A 6,715-nucleotide genomic window follows, 5' to 3' on the forward strand; every position below is an offset into this window, starting at 1 on the left:
GCTCATGGTCAATACAGGCAAAGACTGATGTGTGTTTTTAATGGGAAGGTTTGTTAGGCATAGATCTTTTGGTTTATGGAAACCCATTGGGTTACTCATAGGAGATAGCAGAGGCTGAGTGTGTAGATCTGCTGGACTTGGGCCTTACTCTAAGCAGAAACTCTCTAATTTGTAGATTTGAGGTTCTGTGATAAACTTAGAGATAAGATACATGGGCAGGATAAGAAGTGTATTTGGCAATCCAAGAATGAATGTCTTTCTACTCACTGGTGACTAAGTTCGACACGGACTGGAGCACAGTTTATTAGGCTGTGCCAGTGGTAGCTCTCTTCACAAGCTTACGAGATCAAGGGCTTATGATTTTCTTCACTTTGATAAGCAACTTTCAAGTCGTACCCAGTTACAGAACAAACAGAACCGTGACTTGTGTTTTGCAATTTGATAACTTAATTTACTTTAGACCCTTGCTTGTCAGTGTGTGGTTTACGAACCAGCCGCACTGACGTCACCTGAGAGCTTGTGAGAAATGCAGAATTTTAGCCCCTAGATCTACTAAATTGGATTATGCTTTTTAAGAACACAGTCCTGTATTTCCGGAAGACTTCCAGGTGATACTGATGTTACTGTGGTCCACACAACACATTTTGAGTAGCAAGGCTCTAGAGAGTCCCATCATATTTCTAGTACTTACAATTTTTACTCCTTATAGGAAGCCAGGTTGTCAGTGTGTCCTTCTATATTTCTCAGCGCTGTGTTTGGCCCTACCCATTGCCACAATAAGCCGAAACCTATGAAAGATAATTAGACAGGAAGCAGCATCCAGGTGATGATAGGTGGTGGCTGTCCCCAAAGAGATGAAGAGAGTTCCTGTCTTCTGGGCCAAACTGCTGGCAGGTGTAAGGCACGTAGCTTACAGCCCAGCACTGAGACATGGTTAATGGTGCCAGAGGGAAAGCTCACCAAGAAGCAGCTTTCCTGTGAAGAACACTGCCTGTTCAGACTGAGGACAGCGTCTCTCTCAGTTCTGTTCAGAGGCAGCAGAAAGCAGAGCCTCGAAAAAGGAAATCACACCAGTGAGGGCATTTCTTCAATTACTAAAATATAGAGAAAAAGCCCTTGACCAGAAGACAGGAGACCTGGGTACTGAATGTGGCTCAGTCACCAACTAGATATAAACACTGATAACCCACTTGTCCTCTTTGGGTTTCAGTTCAGCTGTAAAATGAGGGGGTTTCTAAGATCTTACACAGCTCTTTCTCTTTAGCATCTGAAACTCAGATGCTCTAGAATTGGCTGCAAAAACTACTCTTGCCACAAGAGGGAGTTCTCTTTCTGAAATCATAGAAATTCTGTGCATCGTCTTAATGAAAACATTTAGGCAAACCAAAACATTTGAGCATCCAGGACGAAATGGTCTTTCGTAAACAATTAAAACAGATTAGAAGGCTCATTAAAAATTTTTGTTAACTTAGATTAAATTATGACTAATTCCTTGCTTTAGCAAAGCAAAAATGGAGACTACTTAGACTGATGGGCGGCAGTCAACAAACACAAAGATTGAGAATCTACAAATTTAACAAAGGTGAATAGTCCTAACTTTCCTCTTCAGCTTCGTTAAGAATTTGATGCCTGTTCAGTGTTTTTCTCTTTCTTCACAAATTGGCAAATCCTGGGATTGTTCTGGCCCTGTAATAGAATTTTACGTGTCTGTGAATTAAATATGGGACTCAAAGCGTGTAAAGGACAACAAATAATTCTGGCAGGGAGTAGAGTGGCACAGAGGGTGATGGGAGGCACTGTTTATAGGGTTCCAAATATTTGCATGAAAAGTGAAACATTCCATCAAGATTCAACATACCGCCTCCCTAAGAGATGTTTCCAAATACCCTGATGTCGTCAGGTGACATGGGGGCGCCACACTTAGCTGAGGAGCTAAGATTTTCCTCCATTCATCTTGGATCGCCCAGACCCCTAGTTCTGTGACTGATCTACCTTGCTTTCTTTCCTCTATTTTGCTGTGTTGTTAAAGAGAGATCTCCAGGCTGAAGTCATTTGGCTTGTCTCCAGCAGGTAGAAGACAGAAAATGGGATGTGACATTTTGGCCAGGCCTGGGAGAAGTGGAAGCACTAGATGACTCTTGGTGGGCTTCAAACGGCATCTGTCCTCCTGCCCCTACAGAGGGTGTGTCTCAGACTGTGTGCCACTTCAGAGCTGGAAGGTCCTCTCAAGCTCATCTAGTCCAATGTTTCCCAAGGCATAGAGAGTCATCCATTCCTAGAAGAGATTACTTTAGCTTATGCATTGACATGATGATAACACTGGATCACAGAGGGAGAAATGTTATTCCCTTTTCAGTGCTCAGGCCACTCCTTCTGGTGGTCTCAAGGAGATAGCTCATGCTTATGCTGGAATGTCTCTAAAACCCCTCTCACAGTTGCCAATTTCTCTTTTTTAAAAAAAGAGAGAAGACCTCAAGAATCAGAGCCTTCAGCAGACAGCATTATCTAGCTAGAACATAACGGTATTGCTTGATTTATTGTATTGATTTTTAGGGCTGAGTTCTATTTCTGGCAATTATACTGGTTTTCCATCCATGGTGACATCAAATTTGCTTTTTATGGCAAAGAATGAGTCAACATGAAGAAAAATATTGTGTGTAAGTAATAGTACAGGTGGCACACAGACAAGTCAAAGATTGTGTAGATGGTAGCAGGAAGTAGAGTGACTTGACAATAAACACCCAGCTCTATCTTCTGACTCTGTGATAAATTCTCATACATGTTGGGTTTCCGGTTCTACGATGGGATTGACTACTAATGACTTACTTGAGTCAGGCTGACAGAAAAACAAATGTGCCCTAATTTTCTTTCAACTAGTCAAGTTTTTACTTCATTACATACATTAAATAACTCACATTGCTTCTTAGAGACAAACAGGGGAAAGAGGAAACTTCCCCTTGTGCCAAATAATACAGTTCTATGTGAAATCCCATGGCGGCCCACAGGCAAAATCCCATTGATGCCAATGCCGTTTCGAAGAAGGTTCTTTATTTCCATGTCCCTGCAGCTCAGAGTTAATAGTACTTGGTTTACCTAATTACAACAAATTCTTTCCGATAATAATCCCTATAAGTAGTGCTTTCTCTGGCCCTGAACCACTGACTCAATAAAGCCAAAACTTTTATGTCCTTTAGGCAGGAAATCCTTTCTCTATCACCTCAGATACATTTCATAAATTATAATTTTATTTGTATGTTTATCACCAACCAGTACAATCACATTTCTTGACTTGTGTGAGCTCCTTGAAGGCAGGGCTCTCTGTGTTGTTCACTGCTGTATTCTCAGTGCTTGGAATAGTGCCTGCTCTTCAATAAACATTTGTTGATTAACTTGCAGATTAATTAACTGCACTGGTGGGAACAAGTCTTGATTCCGGGGAATTGCTTGTTTATGTAAAGCCAAATGGAACATCTGCTCTGTGTAGGTGCACATCGCAGAAGCAGCTTTCATCTTCAGGAGGGAGATGAAGAAGATACTAGCAATGCAGGTTATGCTCAGCTTGGGAAATCATGGATTCCAAAAAAGTGCCAGAGGTTATCCATCATATTGAAGAACAGAACCATCCTGGGTGGAAAAATGCCTAGTGATTGTCCAAGGCCATCAGGGAAGTAGATTGGATGGCAACTCATTGTACATTGCCAGCAGCTAAGTGTCCTTCTTGTGAAAGAATACAGAATTTTCAAAGGCTCCTGAGGTTATTATGATTTGGGGTTTGATTTTGTTTTAGCTAAACACTCGATTTGTTTAATGCACTTTGGATTTCACATTGCCAACAAAAATAGTTTACTTTAGTTCAGTGGGAAATACAAAATCAACAGGAAAACTCAGGATCACAGATTGAACTGTTGGTTTAGAAGAGACTGATCCCTCGAATCTCACCTGTAGTCACAACACTTCGTTTTCTCAACAGATATTTATTCACGTGTTGGAGAGCATCAGCAATACAGTGTGTAGCCCCTGGCCTCAAGGAGTGTAATGACAAGACAATAACTACCATTCATATGTGTCACAGATCCTATAAGAGGAGAAAGTACCTGGTCCTGGCGGAGCATGTGGCAGGGGCATGTACCCAGTCTCTATGCGCAGAGTGGGGGCCAGCGGGAGCCTCTGGGATGATGCTAATAACCTAAATATCTTTTAGTACCTAGCCAGTAAAGATGGGTAAAATGTTCCATGAAGAGGGAAGAGTATGCTTCCCTTAAATAGTCTCATCAAGTTTCCACTCTCAGGGTTGCCTTCTGCTTTGCTCTGCATTGTTTTTCTCTGTACAGTCTTGATGTGTCATTACAAGAAAAGGAAAGGTGCCTGCTAGGGACTGAATATTTGTGTCCCTCCCAAATCCGTATGTTGAAGTCCTAATCCTCAGTGCAATGGTATTTGAAGGTGGCACTTGGGAGGCTAGGCTAGGCTACGAGGGTGGAGTCCTCATGAATAGAATTAGTGCCCTTGTAAGAAGACATGAGAGAGATGATATCTCTCCACCATGAGAGGTTACAGCAAGAAGGCAGCCATCTGTAAACTAGGAAGCAGGCCTTCACTAGACATAGAATCTGCAGGCACCTTGATCTTGGACTTCCCAGCCTCAGAACTATAAGAAAGAAATGTTTACTGTTTAAGCTACCCATTCTATACTATTTGTTATAGCAGACAGTGATGATGAACTTCAGCCCATTACCATGTAAGAATATAATCTGACCTGCTGCTTCTAGCCTAAAAGAGTCATGGTACCTCCTCTGTTATCCCAATAAAACCTTTATAAACCCAGAGTAAAGTCTGACCAGGGACCCTGATGTAGTGCTTGGGCCAGATGACTGGGTGATAAATAGAAAAACTGCAAATACTCCCCTTCTCTAGACAGCATCGTAGTTAATGCTGCTGTCAATTGTTTGCACAGCACATTGTGATGTTCAGGGTTTAGAGTTCACATACTTTTAAAATGTGGTTCTTATTCTCAGATGAAAAGGGAGAGAAGTCTTTTTGTATCATAGGCTGTCTTTGGACAAAAAATGGGCGGGGGGAGGGGAGGAGACGGAGGTAATAACCAAAATGCCTTCTAAGTTTTCCTAAGAAATTCTCAGAAGATGTCACCCATTCTTCTTTAGGAGAAAGTAGAACTGATTTTAATTTTTTAGAAGCATGTTGATTTTTGAATAATTTATAGGAAATTAATTGCTACATGGATTTGTTCTTTTCCTTAGATTAAAAAAATATATTTTGAATAGTTTAAGACTCACAGCCTGCTGTAAAAATAGTACAAAGCGTTCCCATATACCCTTTACCCAGCTTCCCCAATGATAATATGTACACAGACACAAAACACTGTCAAAACCAGTTTTCCTTAGATTTTCATACATAACTTTCTAAAATAGAAACGTTTTCTCTATTGTACATTTGTTCATTTCTAAATGTACAAATTTCCCAACTATTTAATGAAGAATCACCCTGTTCCAAATATTCTACCAGGCCAGTGACTGAAAGTTGACTAAGACATAGTTCATTCCCTTAAGGAACTCATTATCTGGTAGGGTAAACAGAGCAGGATAATAAGTTCTAGGACGCAGAAGCATGGTTCTACCAGAGGCCAGAGGAGATCTCCAAAGACTGTGTGACCACAAAGACTCCTCAAAGACAAGCCTGAGTTGACTTGTGAGGGATAGTGATCTTTAATTACACAAAAGGACCAGAGAATATTTGAGGCACAGGAACTGTACATGCTGAGTCCCAGCAATGTAAAACAGGAGGATGCATCCAGGGAACCAAACTAAATCAATCTGGATGGATCAAAGAGCAAAGAGCATGTTTGTTCTTTGGGTAAGAGGAGGAGGGAAGGGAAGAAAAGGACAGCAGATGAGTTACAGCAGGCTGTCAGGGGCCAGATCATGAAAGGCCCTGTTTGCTCAACTACTACCTTTGAAAGTTAACCTGAAACTCAAGATGAGCCATTGATGGGCTTTGAGCCGAGAAGTAATATTATTATATTTGCATTTTAGAAGGATAGCTCTGACAGCATTGTGGAAAATGCAGTGAGAAAGAAATCCAAAGGCAGGGAGATGGGAGTTGGAGATTTGGGAGGAAATTTAGTTTTAGATACATTATACTGAGGTGGAGTTATCCAGTCGGCAAATAGATGTATAATATATGGCTAATAATAGTGATAAAAGAATATTTATTATAGTTTATACCTTCAGTATCTGGTTAGAGCTGCAAACTGGTTTGAGACGAGACAATCAAGCTAAAGTTAGTTCCCATCTCAAACCAGTTCCCATCTTTCAATTCATTTTGTTCCTTTGACAACAGTAAGTCTCCACCAAAACACCAACTTGGTGGCGATCACCTTTGTTACCCCAGAGTCATGCACATAGTAGGGGCTCAGTATCTCCTAAATAAGTGCATGACCGCTCTGCTGGTTTCCTAGGCTATTTAAGTTCTTCCCACTTTAATCTCTTTCCCTTCACTAGTTGACTTCCCATCTGTATGACCCCCACCCCCATTTATTTCCTTTTCTTTCTTCCTGTTTATGTGACAAAACCCATTTAAGTGGCTTGACAGACAGAGCCTTCCTTATCCAGCAGAAGTCAGAATGGCAGGGGACACTCAGGCACCCAACTTGTCTGCTGAGAGAAGAGAGAGGTAGCATCACCTGGAGGCAAAGCAC

Source organism: Neophocaena asiaeorientalis, unplaced genomic scaffold, assembly GCF_003031525.2.
Source record: "Neophocaena asiaeorientalis asiaeorientalis breed wild unplaced genomic scaffold, Neophocaena_asiaeorientalis_V1.1 scaffold249, whole genome shotgun sequence".
Lineage (NCBI taxonomy): Eukaryota > Metazoa > Chordata > Mammalia > Artiodactyla > Phocoenidae > Neophocaena > Neophocaena asiaeorientalis.